Raw genomic sequence first — 17638 nt, 5'->3', positions numbered from 1 at the left:
GCAGCACTGGAATAGCCCCTCCCACTACCACCTGTGCAGGGAGAGGCCACACCCCCCGCGCTCCTTGTCTCCTCCTCCTCCTGTTCCTTGTTCTTCCAGCTGAGCCAGGCAGTGGCTGGAGACTTAGTTGGTGTGGGGCAGGGGTGCCTTCCGTGTGGGAGTGCGGTGCTGTCCTCCCTGCTTCGGAGGGGCCAGCTGGAGCCCTTGGGGAGTCCAGCAGAAGGAGTGGGGAGCCGGTCCGTGTCTGACACTGGGGTAAGTGAGCAGACTGGCATACATTGCATTGCAATGGCTCGTTCCCTCCGCCCCCCGCCTTTCTCCCCTTTGCAGCAGCAGCTACAAGGACCTGTCTCCAAGGCAGCCTGGAAATGTGAATGTCTCCCTCTGTGTGTGTGTGTGTGTGTATCTCTCCTGCCCGTGGGAACGGCTCTCTCCTTCCCCGCTCCAGTATCGGTTTCCAATAGATGTGTGGGGGTGTGTGTCGCTTAGTCTGCCTGCCTCTGGAACAATGGAAGCGGGATTGCTAGGGAGGTGGCTCCTGCAAATGCCCCATTTACCTCTTGTGTGATTTCCCCCCCCCACACACACACACACACACTCCCCTTTACGGAGCCCAGCAGGGAATACAGGGGTATCCAGGGCTGCCCGCTGACACACACTAGCCTCATCGCAATAAACACAATGACTCATTCACCATTTTTGTAGCGATTTTTTTTTCTTGTTTTACCTGGCCTAGCTCTGTCTCTCTGCAGTTCCCTGACTCTCCCCCAATGTCAGAAGCAAATCGCCAAGGAGGAAACGTTGTATTTTCATGCTATTGACGCTGGATGTTAGGATTGATCCAGGTTTCACTGTCAGGTTGTGTGTGTGTGAGAGAATCAAGATGGCAAGAGGAGGCTGAGTGCTTCTTTGTTGTTCTCCCCTTTGGGTGGGGTGGGGTGGGGTAGCGTGATGTGATGTTGGTTCATGGTGCTGCAGTCTCCTTCTCCCTGACGAAAGGTGTAGTTGAGGGGAGTTACTTCATGCTACAATCCCACTCCAGAGCGGCTCTTCTTTGTAGATGGCTCTGCAGCAGCCCTTCAAACTGCAACAGTATTCCAAGAGGCCTGGAAGATCCAAGGCTTTGGAGGCAAAATCCACCATCATCCTCCTCAGTCAAAGTTGAATCCACCCTGCATCTTCAGGGAGCTAAAGAGCTTCCTTGCTTCTGTCCAGTAGCTCGTTGTCTGTCAATCAGCCTGATCCTTTTAATGGTGCCGGACTGAAAAGGCTCTGAGGCAATGTGAGTGCAGCTAACAAACAGCTGAGATCTCTGTCAGAGACCTGACTCAGAGGCACCAGAGAGATGCTTTCCTCTGTCTGGTTTGGTCTCTATAGGGCAACTATTCTTCTCAGCCCAAGCAAGGGTGCAAGGAAATTATTGTACAGTTAAGCTAGATTACACCTGCTAAACCCTTTATCTGCTGCATACTGATCTCAGCTATTTACTTGCTTACTTCTTCTCCCCACCCCTTTTCTCTTCTCTCCTTTCACTAGTGCTCCACCACCACCACCTCCTCCTCACTTTCTTCCAGGGTGTGTTTCTCCTGCTGCTCTGCTATAAATAAAAAGTTGGCTTAAAAGCAAAGGAGGCAACCAGGAGAGCTGGGGTGTGAATCCTGAGCTGCTGCCATTCCTGTTTGTTGTGACTTGAGAATTGTGCATTTTAACCTCCCTCCTTCCATTAATGACAGCAACATTATCTAATTTTATTCCAAGTCATGGTGTGCTAATGCGGGTCATCATCTCATGGTGTTGACCTGCTCCCTCCCCCCCCCCCCCCCGGGATGAATGAGCTAATGTTAAGCCATGTACGCTACCAGATATGTGCACAGTATTATGTATTATTAAATGGCGTGGAGTTGAAACCCAGCTTTGTTCAGATTTGTCATTCTGGATGCAATTTATTCCTTTGACATTGTAAACAAAATACTAAAAAACTTGAATTTGTAGTGAGCAATAAAAAAAAGTATTTAGGGGTCATCTCATGGCCCTTCTGGCCACACAGTATTGGAAAATGGCTTAATATTTTTAAAACAAAATTTTTGACGCTGGAGTATAACATAACCTACATGTGTATGGTCTTTTGAAAGATAACGGGGAGGTGTGGATGGGAAAAGGGGAGCTGTTGAAGACTGGGAGGGGCATGAATGGAGCATCCAAGAGCCTTGTGGGGCTCTTGGAACTTTAATGTGATTGGCTGTCAGTTTTGGTACTGATGGCATTGGTTCTGAAGTTAGTGCCTTCTTAACAACAGTGTGTCTCCGTCCTACTAACAGGCTGAACTGTACAAGAAGTGTTGGGGCTTTGGCTTAAATTGCCTCTTTGATTTTATTGCCATCAACATTTAAAAATGTAAATCACATGGTATCCCCATTTATCTAAGTACCAGTCCTTTCTGTGTGGAGATTCTAACTGTCAAGTATGTATTATTAACTAGTTAATTAACTAATTAATCCAGCTCCATTTAAACAGAAAATAATAAACACAACCTTGGCCTCAAAGAGCTTATAATTTAAGGCCCTCGTTCTAGTCAGATCCAAATGGGGATACCCTTGCACCTGCATGACTTGGGTTACAGTTTCAGGACTATATGTAGTGGGGTTAGAATGCATAAATATTTATGTATGTAATCAGTGGAACCTTACTTTTTTAGTTGCAGAAATATTGTAACATAAGAAACCATATTCCTGATGAAAGCTGATGCCTATAGCTATACCATAGGACCCCCCTCGATGATAAATTGCAAAAGTGACGGTCATAGCATCTCCATATCACTTGGAGGGACCAAACCCGGTTGTGACTAGTGGGAGTCTAATGATGTGATGATGTACCTATGCCCCTGACAGCTAGTAAAATGAAAAAGAGGCGTGTTGGACCATTTGTTGGTTGTGATAGTTGACATTTCCCTGCAGGAGGGCAAGGTGTCTCCTTCCCTTGAAGGAACAGCTGTTAGGCTTGGTCTCATTGGCTGGTGACCTCCTCCTAGTGACAGGCAAAAGGCCTGTACAATGCACTGTCCTTCCTGTCTCAGCCCCTGGACTTGGATGAAAGTGAGTGGGCTGAAGCTCAGCCCAGGTAGGACAGATGATGGTAGTGTCAGTAGTGTGGAGGTAGCTCTTGCCCCTTCACTGAGGGAGGTTTTCAATCTGTGGGTGCTTTTGGATCCCTGACTGACCACCATGGCTGCAGAATGAAAGAACCTTTTTTCATTTATCTCTGGTAAGGCATCTGTCTCTCTGTTGAGTACTCACCACAGTTATAGCATCGTAGGACTGAAAGGGACCTTGAGAGGTCATCTAGTCTAGTCCCCTGTACTCATGGCAGGACTAAATATTATCTAGACCATCCATGACAGGTGATTGTCTAACCTGCTCTTAAAAAAATTCCAATGATAGAGATTCCACAACCTCCCTCAGCAATTTGTTTCAGTGCTTAACCACCCTGACAACTAGGAAGTTTTTCCTAATGTCCAACCTAAACCGCACTTGCTGCAACTTAAGCCCATTTCTTCTTGTCCTGTCCTTAGACGTTAAGGAGAACAATTTTTCTCCCTCCTCCTTGTAACAACCTTTTATGTACTTGAAAATTGTTATCATGTCCCCCCTCAATCTTCTCTTCTCCAGACTAAACAAACCCAATTTTTCAATCTTCCCTCATAGGTCATGTTTCTAGACCTTTAATCATTTTTGTTGCTCTTCCCTGGACTTTCTGCAGTTTGTCCACATCTTTCCTGAAATGTGGCGCCCAGACTGGACACAATACTCCAGTTGAGGCTGTGTCAGTGCAGAGTAGAGTGGAAGAATTACTTCTTGTGTCTTGCTTGCAACACTCCTGCTAATACATCCCAGAATGATACTTGCTTTTTTTGCAACAGTGTTACACTGTTGACTCCTATTTAGCTTGTGATCCACTATGACTCCCAGATCCCTTTCCGCAGTGCTCCTCCTTAGGCAGTCATTCCCCATTTTGTATGTGTGCAACTGATTGTTCTTTCCTAAGTGGCGTACTTTGCATTTGTCCTTATTGAATTTCATTCTGTTTACTTCAAACCATTTCTTCAGTTTGTCCAGATCATTTTGAATTTTAATCCTATCCTCCAGAGCACTCCCAGCTTGGTATCATCCTCAGACTTTATAGGTGTACTCTCTATGCCATTATCTAAATCATTGATGAAGATGTTTAACAGAAACGGATCCAGAACTGATCCCTGTGGGACCCCCACTTGATATGCCCTTCCAGCTTGACTGTGAACCACTGGTTACTACTCTCTGGGAATGTTTTTCCAACCAGTCATGGAAGCTATAGTAGCTCCATCTGGGCTGTATTTCCCTAGTTTATTTATCCTTGCCTCTGACTTTCTGGATGAGACTGTTCTACTGTGCTGTGCATGGGGCTGGCCTTGAAAGGACCGGCTGGCACAGAATGTAGCTGTATTAGCCAGAGGGGACATTACACCAGTGGCTTCCTCTTCCATTCCAAGTGCAATTTGAGATGTTGATATTACTCTATAAAGCTTGTGTGTGGAATGGATCATGGCCACCTAGGAGACCTGCCTCTCTTCCCCCAATGCACCATTGTGAAGACTGACAGCCAACTTGGGAGTCAGCCAAGATTGGGGGCATGCAGGCAGATAGGAGTGTCAGGCAGATATGTAGAGGTTAGGGGGAGGATAATAACACTTCTAGAGCCTCCAAGAGTCTTGAAGCACTTTGCAAGGTAGTTAAATATTATCCCTGTCTTGCAAGTGGGGAGACTGAGGCACGGGGGGTAAAGGACTTGCCCACAGTTGTACATCAAGACAGAGCTAGGGCTAGGACTCGCTCTGCTGTCCTTCAGTCCCCTTCTCCAGCCACTAGGCCAGTGAAACTCAGACTGAGGCTCGCGAGCGGCAAGTGGCTCTTTAATGTGTCTCCTGCGGCTCTTTGCAGCATGATATTAAAACACGGTGTGATTTAATTATTAACCGAACAGGATACTTTTACTATGTTATTAACCAATGGTAGTTGTTAAAATATTAATACGTGCTCAGTCATTTTGCTGTGAGAATAATATATATAACAAAAATATTTCCCGTCATACTATTTAAATACGAATATACAGTATTATAGTAAATGAAACAATAAATTCACACCACCGTGGCTCTTATGGGTAATATTGATTGCTAATTTGGCTCGTGACCCACTAAGGTCTGAGTAAAAACAACAAGGAGTCCGGTGGCACCTTAAAGACTAACAGATTTATTTGGGCATAAGCTTTCGTGGGTAAAAAAACCCAATTCTTCAGATGCATAGAGTGAGAATTACAGATGCAGGCATTAGTATACTGACACATGAAGAGAAGGGAGTACCTCACAAGTGGAGAACCAGTGTTCACAGGGCCAATACAATCAGGGTGGATGTAGTTCACTCCCAACAATTGATGAGGAGGTGTCAACTCCAGGGAGGACAAGCTGCTGTGTCACTGCACTAGACCCTGTTGCTTCTTCCTACCCAAAAGCGTGTCCACTGAGGGATGTAAATGCCACACAGAGAATCTGGGACAGGACTGTGGGCAGCCCAAGGTCCATTGCTGGTTACAGAGCTCCCAACTGAATGGAGGACAAGTTGTGAGGAATGCACTGGAGTCGTGTATGGGGGGGGGGGGGGAGAGGAGCTTAGGGTGCCCGTTACACAGACCTGAAGCCCAACGCTGATATGAATGTCTGTGCCCGGGAAACACTGATCTAGATGTACAGTACATGCTGTACCAGGAAACCCCCCCCACACACACACACCTCTGCCTGTTCTGGTTCAGGGAGCAGTCTGTTCCACACCTTAATCTGTGGGGATGGTCATTGACTGTTTGGAGGAATGTCCATTTCCAGTAGTAACTCATAGTGACCAAGTGGTTTGTGTTAGTTCTGGTCCCCTTTAGGACAATGTATCCTGACTTCTTCTGCAGATGCCTCACCCCGTGACTGGAGAAAACATTTGAGAATACATTGCAGGGATAAACCCCAACTTGTGACCTGTGGCTAGACTAGATGGGCTTTAATAGCTTTTTATCCTTCTCTAACGTTTCAGAATCCATGCAGAGAGCAAGCCACTCAGCTAGTAAGTAACTCCAGGAGGACTCCATGCAAACCAGAAATAGCAAAGCATTAAGGCTATTACCTCTAATGACTGCAATTAGCTCGTGTCTTACCTAGAAAATGCCTTTTCCTCTAGAACCTTTTAACCTGAAGAATATTCTCTTGTCACTGAGGGAGGGAGTCTATTCTTCCTTAGCCTTCCAGTTAGCACTGGTGGAAGTTATGTGGAAATGAGGCATTGAAGAGGGTAGGGGAGAGACTCCAGTGGGGGCTGGTGAGTAGATTGTGTTACACAATGTTCTGTGTTTTGTTGTTGTAATAAGTAACCTTGGAAAGAACTGAGACTACAGGATTTTCTGAGTATTTTGGCTGTTAGCTCTGTAGTCAGGAGATCTCTCCTGGGGCTTTGCATGCTGGTACCTCTTCCCTTTTGACACAATATTGCCAACCTCAATCATCTAAAAATCATGAATCGGGTACAAAAATCATGGAATTTTTTAAAAAGTTGGGTTCTGAGCCCTCATGGTGCCCTCAGTTTACGTTTTCCCAGCTTTTCTCTGCAGCCATGAGGCTAGACGACTTTTACAAAAAGAGAGAGCTGAGATTCCCCCCTTAACACTTGCCTCCAGGAGCTGGGGCTTTAAGAAAAACACCAAATATCGTGAGATTTGTGATTAAGCCCTAACATTGGCGGCACTGAGTTTTGTCCAGTGCTAATTATGCTTTCATGGAGCCAGGTTGAAGTGCCTCAGGCTGCGGGTAGCCTCATGGAATTCTCCCACAGACCATAAAAACAACAAAGAGTCTGGTGGCACCTTAAAGACTAACAGATTTATTTGGGCATAAGCTTTCGTGAGTAAAAACCTCACTTCTTCGGATGCATAGAGTGCATCCCACAGACCATATTGCTACCTTCACCTTTAATATAGCCTGGGAAGAGTGCACATCCCAGCATGCAGTGCTCTGTCTTCATCCAAACAGTCCAGATGGCACATTGCATGCTGGGGCCCATACGGTATGTCTACATTGCAATGAAATTCACACCCACAGTTGGCCCTTTGACAGCTGACTTGGGCTCATGGGGCTCTGGGGCTGTAAAATGGCAGTGTGGACATTGAGGCTTGGGGCTGGAGGCTGGTCTCTGGAACCCTGCGAGGGGGAAGGATCCCAGAACCCAGCCTGAGCCCAAACATCTACACTGCAGTTTTATAGCCCCACAGCCTGAGCCCCGTGAGCTAGGGTTACCATATTTTGTGCCTCCAAATGGAGGACACTCCACGGGGCCCCAGCCCTGCCCCCGCCCCAACTCCGCCCCCTCCCCTGCTTCCCGCGAACATTTGATTCGCGGGAAGCCTGAAGCAGGTAAGGGGGATGTGGGGGGAGGAGGCGCGGCCCAGGCTGGGTCGGCTCGGGCCCTGCGGTGCCGGCCCCGGCCGACCACCCCCGGCCCGCCCAGCACTGCCGGCCCCCGGGCCCCCGGCCCGCCCAGCACCCCCGGCCCGCCCAGCACCCCCGGTCTGCCCAGCACCGCCGGTCCCCGGCGGCCCGGCACACCCCCCGGCGGCCCAGCACCAACGGCCCCCGGCGCACCGCCCGGCACTGCTGGTCCCCGGTGGCCCGGCGCACCCCACGGCCGCCCAGCACCGCCGGCCCCGGGCCAGCCCCCGGCCCAGCGGCGCCGGATTTTCCCGGACATGTTCGGCTTTTTGGGATTTCCCCCCCGGACGGGGATTTGAGTCCCAAAAAGCCGGACATGTCTGGGAAAATCCGGACGTATGGTAACCCTACCGTGAGCCTTTAGCGTCTGTGGCACCTCCACGTTACGGCTAAAGACAACTGGGATCTGCTCTGTTGGATGTAACTATGTCCAGCCCTGGGGCTTCTGTTTATTTTCCAATCCCTGTTTAGTTACCAGCCTCCGTTTGGGAGCCCCTTCCCCCCACTGAATTAATTGCAAGCAAGCAGTGATTGCGGCTCCAAAAGCCAGTTTGCATATCAAAGGATCAGTGAGCTCTGGAATCTGATGCCTCCCCTCCCACAACATAGCTTGCTGGAGTTTGGGGTAAATCTGCCCCCAGCCTTTTCTGGTTAGCAGTCCTGGGAGAGCACAACCCCCTGAACTGCATCTGTGGCCTTTAATAAATGTATTGTCAAAGCCTATCCACTGTAGAGCTGCCTTCCAAAGCATGGGAACAAAACAGATGAGAGCAAATCTAAACACAAGCCCTTGGTGCGACGGACCCCTTTAAGCAGGAAGAGTCGCTCCCTGGGATCCTGCTGCAGCCCTTTCCCCTAACTCATCTGGAAGCTGTGTCATTTGAATGCTAGCCCTTCAAGGCCTTGCATATTCCTGCCTGTGAAGTGCCTTGGGCAACTTGGCATTAGACAAATAATCAATAAACTGGCTGGACAGAGGTCAGAATCTGCCCTACTTTTCCCTCTGGGCCTGTGTAACCTTGTTCTAGTTTCAGCCCAAGAGTTTGGATGTTTTGTTTTAAAATGTGTGCTAACCATGCAAGCCGGCATCTCTGTCCCTATGGTTACAAGCCAGCAAACACAGCCCTGGACCCCTGTGCTGTCCTGACAGCAATGAGGACACCCCTCACCTCCCCCAGCGCCAAGTTGTCCCAAACGATCCTGCTTGGCTCCATGCTCACAAGTAGACCCTATAACAAACTGGTCTGCAGCCAAGCCCATTTTGTGAAGGATGGTTTGTTATTTCCTTGTTTGCTCAGTACTGCATGGTGCATACAAATCCAGGCAGCGTCTGTCCTAAAAAGCTTTGCTAAGGAAGCAAACTCCAGTGTTGAGCTTCTAAAGGGAACTGGAAACTCTGATCAGGAGTGGGGAACTAAATGATGGGGAAATCCTTGGCCAGTTTCTGATCTAAAATTCGGTCAGGCTGTTCCCAGGAAGCTGTTAGAGCAGATGGCAGCTGGAATTTCTGGGGATGCCTAGGAGGAGGCAGGAGGCTGGTGCTCACAAAGTGTGCCATGCAGGAGGTCTCCTTGCCCTCGGCCCAGTCCTGTGATCTGCTGGCTGGCATAGCCAGGGCAAGGAGAGAAAAGCACAAATAGGATCCGATTCTTGATGCATATTTTCTGCTCTGCATTTTACATAGGATCTGCTGACACAGGAAGGAAACTGAAGGCCTGTGTAAAGCTGGAATTAAAAGGACAGGATTTCTACCCCTGAACTAGCTCTGCAGAGTCCCAGATGGACTCGGAGGCTGGGGGGCAGGGGCGGGATGGTGGCAGTTCTTAATGGTGCAACTGCACTTTCTCTGAGATGCCACATGAAACTGAGCAGGTCTGGTCAGTGCAGAGCTGAATCTCCTGCCTTCTGCTGTACCTGAAAGGCTTGTGGATGGGCTGGGCGGCAGGAGGAATGCATTTCAGTGCCCCGGCTGAATGGGCCCACCCATCCCCACCTCAGTGGGTGGGGACCGTACATTCAGAGCTCTGATCTGAGACAATGGAGATACTGCAGCTCAGGGAATTGGACTGGTTGATGGTGTGGCTTCAAGAAAAGCTTTCCCTTTCAGGCTTGTGTACACTTGCAGAAAGGGGACCTGAAACTTCCCAGCAGTGCAGCGCTGAGCATGAGTAGAAGTGCAAATGCGGTATAGAGGGCTTTACTGGGGACAAGGTGCTAAAGTTACCCCATGGAAGCATCCTTTCCCCCCTCCCCCCCCCCCCCCCAAAAGAACAGGAGTTACTGAGTCAATTAAGCTTAGGATTGCCAGGTATTCATTCCGGTCGAAAAGGGACCCTGGCGGCGCCGGTCGGGGCTGTTAAAAGTCTGGTCAGCACCACGGTGGGGGCCTGAGGCTAAGGCAGGCTCCCTGCCTGCCCTGGCTCCGCACTGCTCCCAGAAGCAGCCATCAGGTCCCTTAAGTGCATGGGCTGCCAGGGAGGCTCCACACGCTGCGACCAATGGGAGCTGCAGGGGTGGTGCCTGCGGGCAGGAGGGCAGTGCACGGAGCCTCCCTGGCTGCCCATGTACCTAGGTGCTGCAGGGACCTGGGAGCCGCTTCCTGGGAGCTGCGGTAAGCACTGCCGGGACACCACACCTCACCCAACACCCTGCCTCAGCCCTGAGCCCTCTCCTGCACCCTGAGTCCCTCATCCCCATCCCCACCCCAGAGCCCATACCCCCAGCCGGAGTCCTCATCCCCTTGGACCCCAACCCCCTGCTCCAGCCTGGAGCCCCCTTCTCAACTTGTTCTTGTCCCAGAGTTAGTCTGGGCATCAGCTACCTGTTTCAATGCAAATTAGCAGCAGGGAACCCATGACCCACAGTGTAAAGTGCAGAATTTTGTTCTCCATCCTGTAACATACCATGTTAATTCCTCTCTGCTCCATAATTCCTCTTTACATGCACCCCATCATACCGCCTCCCACAAACCTAGCAGGCGGTGCTTGAAGATTTATTCCTGCTCTTCCCCAGATCCACAGAGATACCCCTGCCTTCCTCCTCCCTCATTTTCCCCCCACCAGCCTCTTACTCAGGTATGAATGAGTTTAGAGGAGCCCCACTTGTGAGGTCTGTTCTGGGAAGTGCTAGTGTCACTACCTTAGGGGAAGGGGATGCTCTTCCTTGGGCATTGTGCATGGCCATGATCCCAAAGGCTTGTTGCATCAGCACCAGAGGACAGTAGAGCTGCAGCCAGTGTTTATTTCTGAAAGCTCCAGGTACAGAGCAGCTGCTCTATGATCATTCAGTACAATGATCTCAATCAAGTCTCTTCTTCCTACTCCCCTCCCCTCTAGCCCCCCCCCCCCCGAGAAGTGACCTGTGTGGACCTCTCTGCTCCTGCATTGAACCCTTGGATAGCGAGATTCCTGTTCTCTGTCTGTTCAACCTCAGTGCTACTGATCTGATCTCTCCCTGAAACAACCACCCTCCCCAGGCTAGCCCCACATGCTCTCGTATTGGATGTGCTCTGTTGGTTACGTTTCAGCCTCTTCTTTTCTCCCTGATTCTCTGTGATGTGTTCGCCAGTTGTGAGCCCCTCCTCTTCCCTGAAAGGAGTCTGCAGATGTGAGGATCTCCAGGGATCCTTTCTTGGAGGTGGAGGAGCTGGGAACCTACAGACTCTTTATCAGCCACGGTTCTGGCTCCTGCTGAACAAAGCAGCCCTGCCATGATTGCAAGGGATCCGTGAATAGCTGCGTTCACCTGCCGTCCCAGTTGCAGGTTTGCTGGCTGTGCCAGCAGAGGGTGGAGTGTGACTCTCAAGCAATGTGGCGGCACATGGTTGCCCGTCTGAGATGTGATCTCTGAAGACCATGTGTCCCAACATGCAATACGGCCAGGCTGCTTGGATCAAGAGAGAGCATTGCATGCTGCTCTCTGTAGTCTCTGGTGACCAACTATGTGTTGAGAAGGAAGGCAGCTCCAATTTGCTCCTCTCCTGCTGCAGCTCTAGGTTGGGTGAAGTTTGAAAACTCCAGTGCCAACAGAAGAGAGGATCATGTGCTGGTCCATCTTGAATGGTCACTGTCCCTGAATCACCCCAGCAGCCTCTCAAAGTCAGTGAGCAAAATCGGAACTCTGGGCTCACCACTGGACTCCCTTGCAGAGGGGAAACTCAGATGGCAACAGGCCGATGTTTATTGCACTGTGAAATAGTCACCAAGGTATTGTATTCACTGGCTGGGGCTAGAACCTGATGGAAACTCCCATGGAAATGTTACTATATCTGGCTTTGGCAATCCTCCTGCTACCATCTCAGGCTATTTCACCAAAGGTGCAGGTATTTTCAGATCCCAAAGGGCTCTGCTGCCTCTGCCTCTGTCCACAATATCTAGGCATCCCTTTATCTGAGACTGTCTCCTTCCATGCAAAACTGGTGGGCTATGGAGATACAAAGGTGAGCTGAAATTAGTGTAACTAACATCCCTTCCCCTCCCCCCCCCCCCCCCACGTGTGTAACTTATGCTTGTTGAGGAGCTTTTGGACTCCCTAAGACTATGGCCTCGGTGACACACAGACTTGCATTGGTTTAGTTAAACTGGTGCAATCCCCTGTGTGGACATTCTTATTTCAGATTAAGACTGGTTTATTTAGAGTTTGCTTAGTCCCAAAAAAGCCATTCTAAAACCAAAATGAGTGTGTCCACACAGGGGATTGCACTGCTTTAACTATATTGGTGTAAATTCACACCTTAGGTGAAATAAGTGACTGGCTCGTGTAGACGAGCTCTAAGACCCACTTACTGACATGTAATTAACACACTGTCCGTGAGTCAAAGGGAAGTAAGCTGGTGAGACTCACATGCCAAGGGGCCAGGACTGAGTTACTTTCCTTTCTATACCCCTAACAGCTTTGTGTGTGTATGTATAAGAAAATGAAGCCTGTGGGAACAAAGGCTGGGGGGAGGGTTTGCTTCCCCATGCTGAGCCCTTCTGCATCAGGGCTGGTTGGTCCTGCACAGGAAGTGTCACCTCACCATCCAGAATGTAGCCTGGTTTCTGTAATCTGCTGGACACCTCCCTGCTGAGCCCAATGTACTGGGGCACGTGACTTAGCTCCTAGGCTAGCAGGCGGAGGGAGAATGTCCTGTAATTCCCCTCTCTGCTACCCATTGAACCTCCTTGTTCTCACAGGAACACACAGCAGGAAGAGGGGGAAGTAATTGGTCAGGAAGTCCCTCCAGCTCCAGCAAGAGTCCCTCCTCTCTTCCTGAGGCAACTGCCTCACTGTCTGCTTCCCTCTCAGCCAAATTCCCTTGCCCATTGTTACTGTTGAGTCATCAGATGGGAGGTACAGGCATGGTGGCTCCTTCAATCCAGGCAGCTCTGCTCTCTGTCCATCCAGGATTGTTCTGCAATGTTCACTCCTTTTACACACACACCTTCTCCATACCTCGCGGTGTTTGCAGTCCTACCCACCTACATTCCAGCTCTCTAGGTTTCTGTAGTGTGCCCATCTCCATGGCATCTGTGAGAGCAGCCAACACAGGTCCCAGTACTGCACGTACCACCTTCCCAACACACACCAAGCTAGTCTTCTAGATCGCTAGTGAAGTCAGATGAAACCAAACTGAACGTGGATCCCTGCAACCCCCGCTAGACCACAATCCTCAATTCAGTATCTCGTCATTTATAGCTCCCCTTTGTTTAGGGTCTAGTTTGCAGTGTACGCAACAGAGTTCCTACTCAAGCCTGTTTGAATTAATATTGAGAGTGAAATCTGTTGAAATGTTGCCGCAAATGCTCTATTAAACTCCAGCTATATTACAGGTGCAACTTTCCCTTTGTCCACTAACACTTTAATACTATTCAAAATAAAATGTGATCCCGTTTGACTGGCAAGATTTATCATAGATAAATCCATGCTGCCTATTGCTCATGGTGCGCTTTAGTATCAAGGCATATTTCATTATCCTCTGTGGGAAGGGAGGGGATTTACAAAGTCCAATTAGACTCTTGACTCCTGTTTTGAAAGTCAGTAGGAGTTGGGTGCTTATTTATATTTCTGAAACTCCGGCCCTCCCTTCCCCCAGTGGTTAATTATTTATTTTTTTCCTTTGAATCTTTGTTCCATTATTTTAGTGGAAATAAAATTTTGACTTATGGGCAGTAACTGCAAAAAACATTCTTGTGTCCTTTTTGGAAGATCAGTATTCCAGGAGGTATCAGATGTAATTGTCGGGGGTAGAGTGAGTATGTCCAAAGGGAGTGTCTTGTGAAATAGCAATGTGGATCTCTCCGAGCACAGTGATAACAAATTAATCCTATGATCATGTCAGGATAAAGCAGGAGTGTCCTTGAAGCAGCTTTGCAACTCAGAAGATATAAGAATAGAATCCTAGAAAGGAAGGGACCTTGAGAGGTCATTTAGTCCACACAGACACCCCCTTATCCCCATCACATGCTGAGGCAGGATCAACTATACCTAAATCCTAGACCGTTCCTGATAGGTGTTTGCTAACCTGTTCTTTAAAACTTCCAAAGATGGGGATTCTGCAACCTCCCTTACAGGGCGGGCTCCAGGCACCAGCCAACCAAGCTCGTGCTTGGGGCGGCACCTGGTAAGGGGCGGCCAATCTTGGGGTCACGGGGGAGGGGGGAGCGGCGCGGTGCTCGGCGGGGGTTCACAGCTCGGCGGGGGTGTTCAGCAGCATGGTGCTCCGCAGGGGTTTTGGCAGCGTGCCACGCGGGGGGCTTCAGCAGTGTGGCGCTCCACGGGGGAGGGGGGTGTTCAGTGGGGGTTCAGCAGCTCGGCGGGGGTGTTCAGCAGCGCGGCGCTCCATGGGGAGGGGTTTGGCAGCGCTCCGTGCGAGGGCTGTTCAGCAGCGTGGCGCTCTGCGGGGGTTTTGGTGGTGCTCCGCGCGGGGGGCTTCAGCAGTGCTGCGCTCCGCAGGGGCGGGGTGTTCGGCAGTTCAGCAGCTCGGTGGGGGGGTGTTCGGCAGCGCGACAGGGGGCAGGGGCTGTTTGGCGGCGCGGTGCTCAGCGGGGGGGGTTTCGGCGGCGCAGCACTCAGTGGGGGGGGGGTTCGGCAGGGCGGGGTGGCGCTGGGGCGGGGTTACAATGGGGCGGCACTTTTTTTTTTGCTGCTTGGGGCGGCAAAAAAGTTGGAGCCAGCCCTGCTCCCTTAATAACCTAGACCAGTGCCTAACTAACCTTTTAGTTAGAAGGTTTCTCCTAATATCTAACCTACATCTCCCTTGCTGCAGATTAAGCCCATTACTTCTTGTTCTACCTTCAGTGGGCATGGAGGACAATTGATTCCTGTCCTCTTTATAATAGCCCTTAACTTATTTGAAGGTTGTTCTTGGGTCCCCCCTCAGATGTCTCGTCTCAAGACTAAACATGCCGAGTTTCTTTTTAGCTTTTCCTTATAGATCAAGTTTTCTAAACCTTTTATCATTTTTGCTGCTCTCCCCTGGATTCTCTCCAATTTGTCCACATCTTTCTTGAAGTGTGGTGCCCAGAACTGGGCACAATATTTCAGCTGAAGCCTCACCAGTGCTGAGTAGAGCAGAACAGTTATCTCCCATGTCTTACAAGTGACCTTTCCGTTAATCCATCCCAGAATATTAGCTTTTTTTGCAACTGCATCACACTGACTCATATATTCAATTTGTGATCCACTATAACCCCCATATCTCTTTAGCAGCACTACCTCCTAACCAGTTTTTCTCCATTTTGTATTTTTTGCATTTGATTTTTTTCCTTCCTAATTACTTTGCACTTGTCTTTATTGAATTTCATCTTGTTGATTTCAGATCAGTTCTCAAATTTGTTCAGGTCATTTTGAATTCTAATCCTGTCCTCCAAAGTACTTGCAACCTCGCCTAGCTTGGAGTGCCATACAAATTTTATAAGCATACTCCCCACTCCATTACTTTACTCATTAATGAAAATATTGTATAGTACAGACCCAGAATAGACCTGCAGGACCCCACTAGATACATCTCTCCAGTTTGACAGCAAACCACTGATAACTACTCTTTGAGTATGGCCTTTCAACCAGTTGTGGACCAACCTTATAGTACTTTCATCTAGACAAGATTTCCCTAGTTTGCTTATGAGAATGTGTCAAAAAAACGTACTAACATCAAGTTCATTCACATGTACTGCTTCTCCTCTCTGTCCACTAGGTCAGTAATGCTGAGAAATAGATTAGGTTGGTTTGGCACAATTTGTTTTTGACAAATCCATGTTGGCCAGTACTTATTACCCTATTATCCTTTAGATGCTTACAAATTGATTGTTTAATAATTTGTTCCAGCATCTTTCCAGGTATTAAAGTTAGGCTGACTGGTTTATAATTCCCCGGATCCTCTGTGTTCCCATAATCGATAATGGTTCAGAGATTGCTTCAGCTAGTTCCCCTTAAGTACCTTAGGGTGACCTTCATTAGGCCCTGCTGACTTGAATACATTTAACTTATCCAAATATTCTTTAACCTGTTCTTCCCCTATTCTGGCTTGTGTTGCTTCCCCCGCTTGTTAATGTTAATTGTGACCAGATGCTTAAACACAATTAACTTTTTTAGTGAAGAGTTAACTGAAGCAAAATGTGCATTGAACGCTTCAGCCTTCTTCATGTCATCTGTTGTTAGCTCCCCTTCCCCACTAAGTAGCGGACCTACACTTTCCTTCGTCTTTCTCGTGCTCCTATTGTATGTATAGAACCTCTTCTTACTGCCATATGTGTACCTTGCTCAGTGTAACGCGTTATGTGTTCTCTGACATTTAAATTAGGTTGTGTCTAGAGGCTGTGACGGGTTGGATTACAGAAGCTCCCTTGGGAGCTGCTACCTAGTGTACCAAGACTACCTCTGCTCCTGTTTTCCCTGCCAGCTCAGGACTTCAGCACTCTGTTTTGCTGAGCCAGACACTCCCGTCTGCTCCAACACAGACCCAGGGTCTGAATTACTTGCCCCAAAGCTGCAGGTTTACCTGAAAACAGCTCACAGAAGTGTGCTTGTCTTTAGCACTCAGATGCCCAACTCCCAATGGGGTCTAAACCCAAATAAATCCGTTTTACCCTGCATAAAGCTTATGCAGGGCAAACTCATAAATTGTTCACCCTCTATAACACTGATAGAGAGATATGCACAGTTGTTTGCTCCCCCAGGTATTAATACATACTCTGTTAATTAATAATTAAAAAGTGATTTTATTAAATACAGAAAGTAGGATTTAAGTGGTTCCAAGTAGTAACAGACAGAACAAAGTAAGTCACCAAGTAAAATAAAATAAAATGCGCAAATCTATGTCTAATTGAACTAAATACAGATAATTTCACCCTTAGAGATGCTTCAGTAAGTTTTTTTTTCCTCAGACTGGACAGCTTCCAGGGCTGGGCACAATTCTTTCCCCGGTACAGCTCTTGTTCCAGCTTAGGTGATAGCTAGGGGATTCTTCATGATGGCTCCTCTCTCTCTTTGTTTTCTTCCACCCCTTTATATATATTTTTGCATAAGGCGGGAACCCTTTGTCCCTCTGGGTTCTCCCCCCCACCACCACCACCCCCAACTGGAAAAGCACCAGGTTAAAGATGGATTCCAGTTCAGGTGACATGATCACATGTCACTGCAAGACTTCATTAGCCACTTGCTAGCACACACACTCACAGGTAAAACAGAGCCCTCTGCAGACAATGGTCCTGGTTAATGGGAGTCATCAAGATTCCAAACCACCATTAATGGCCCACACTTTGCATAGTTACAATAGGCCCTCAGAGTTGTATCTGAAACTAGAAATATGAAATATAAGAGTGATACATTTATACAAATAGGATGATCACATTCAGTAGATTGTTTAGCAGTGCATAAGCCAGACGGGGGTTGGTAAAGATGGGTTAACAAAAATGTAGGATATGTGCAGTTCTATGGAGCCCATTTTAAAGATCTATAGGAAATAGGGTGACCAGATGTCCCAATTTTATAGGGACAGTCCTGATTTTTGGGTCTTTTTCTTATATAGGCTCCTATTACGACCCCCCCCCCCAACACCCCTGTCCTGATTTTTCACACTTGCTGTCTGGTCACCCTAATAGGAAAGGCTGC

At 48.6% G+C, this 17638-nt stretch overlaps 1 protein-coding gene across 2 annotated transcripts in view; it reads left to right on the top strand.

Annotated features, from left to right (window-relative positions):
- Positions 1-82: 82 nt before the first annotated feature.
- Positions 83-17638, top strand: part of TMEM63B (transmembrane protein 63B) — a 91815-nt gene continuing 74259 nt past the window's right edge. For both annotated transcript variants that reach the window (XM_054021936.1, XM_054021933.1), the window contains exon 1: positions 83-255. The gene's annotated coding sequence lies outside the window, so the exon portion shown is untranslated. The remainder of the gene's footprint in view (positions 256-17638) is intronic.

Source organism: Malaclemys terrapin, chromosome 3 (genome assembly GCF_027887155.1).
Source record: "Malaclemys terrapin pileata isolate rMalTer1 chromosome 3, rMalTer1.hap1, whole genome shotgun sequence".
Classification (NCBI taxonomy): domain Eukaryota; kingdom Metazoa; phylum Chordata; order Testudines; family Emydidae; genus Malaclemys; species Malaclemys terrapin.
The sequence above is the reverse complement of the archived record's forward strand: the minus strand, read 5'-3'. Positions and strand labels throughout refer to the sequence as shown.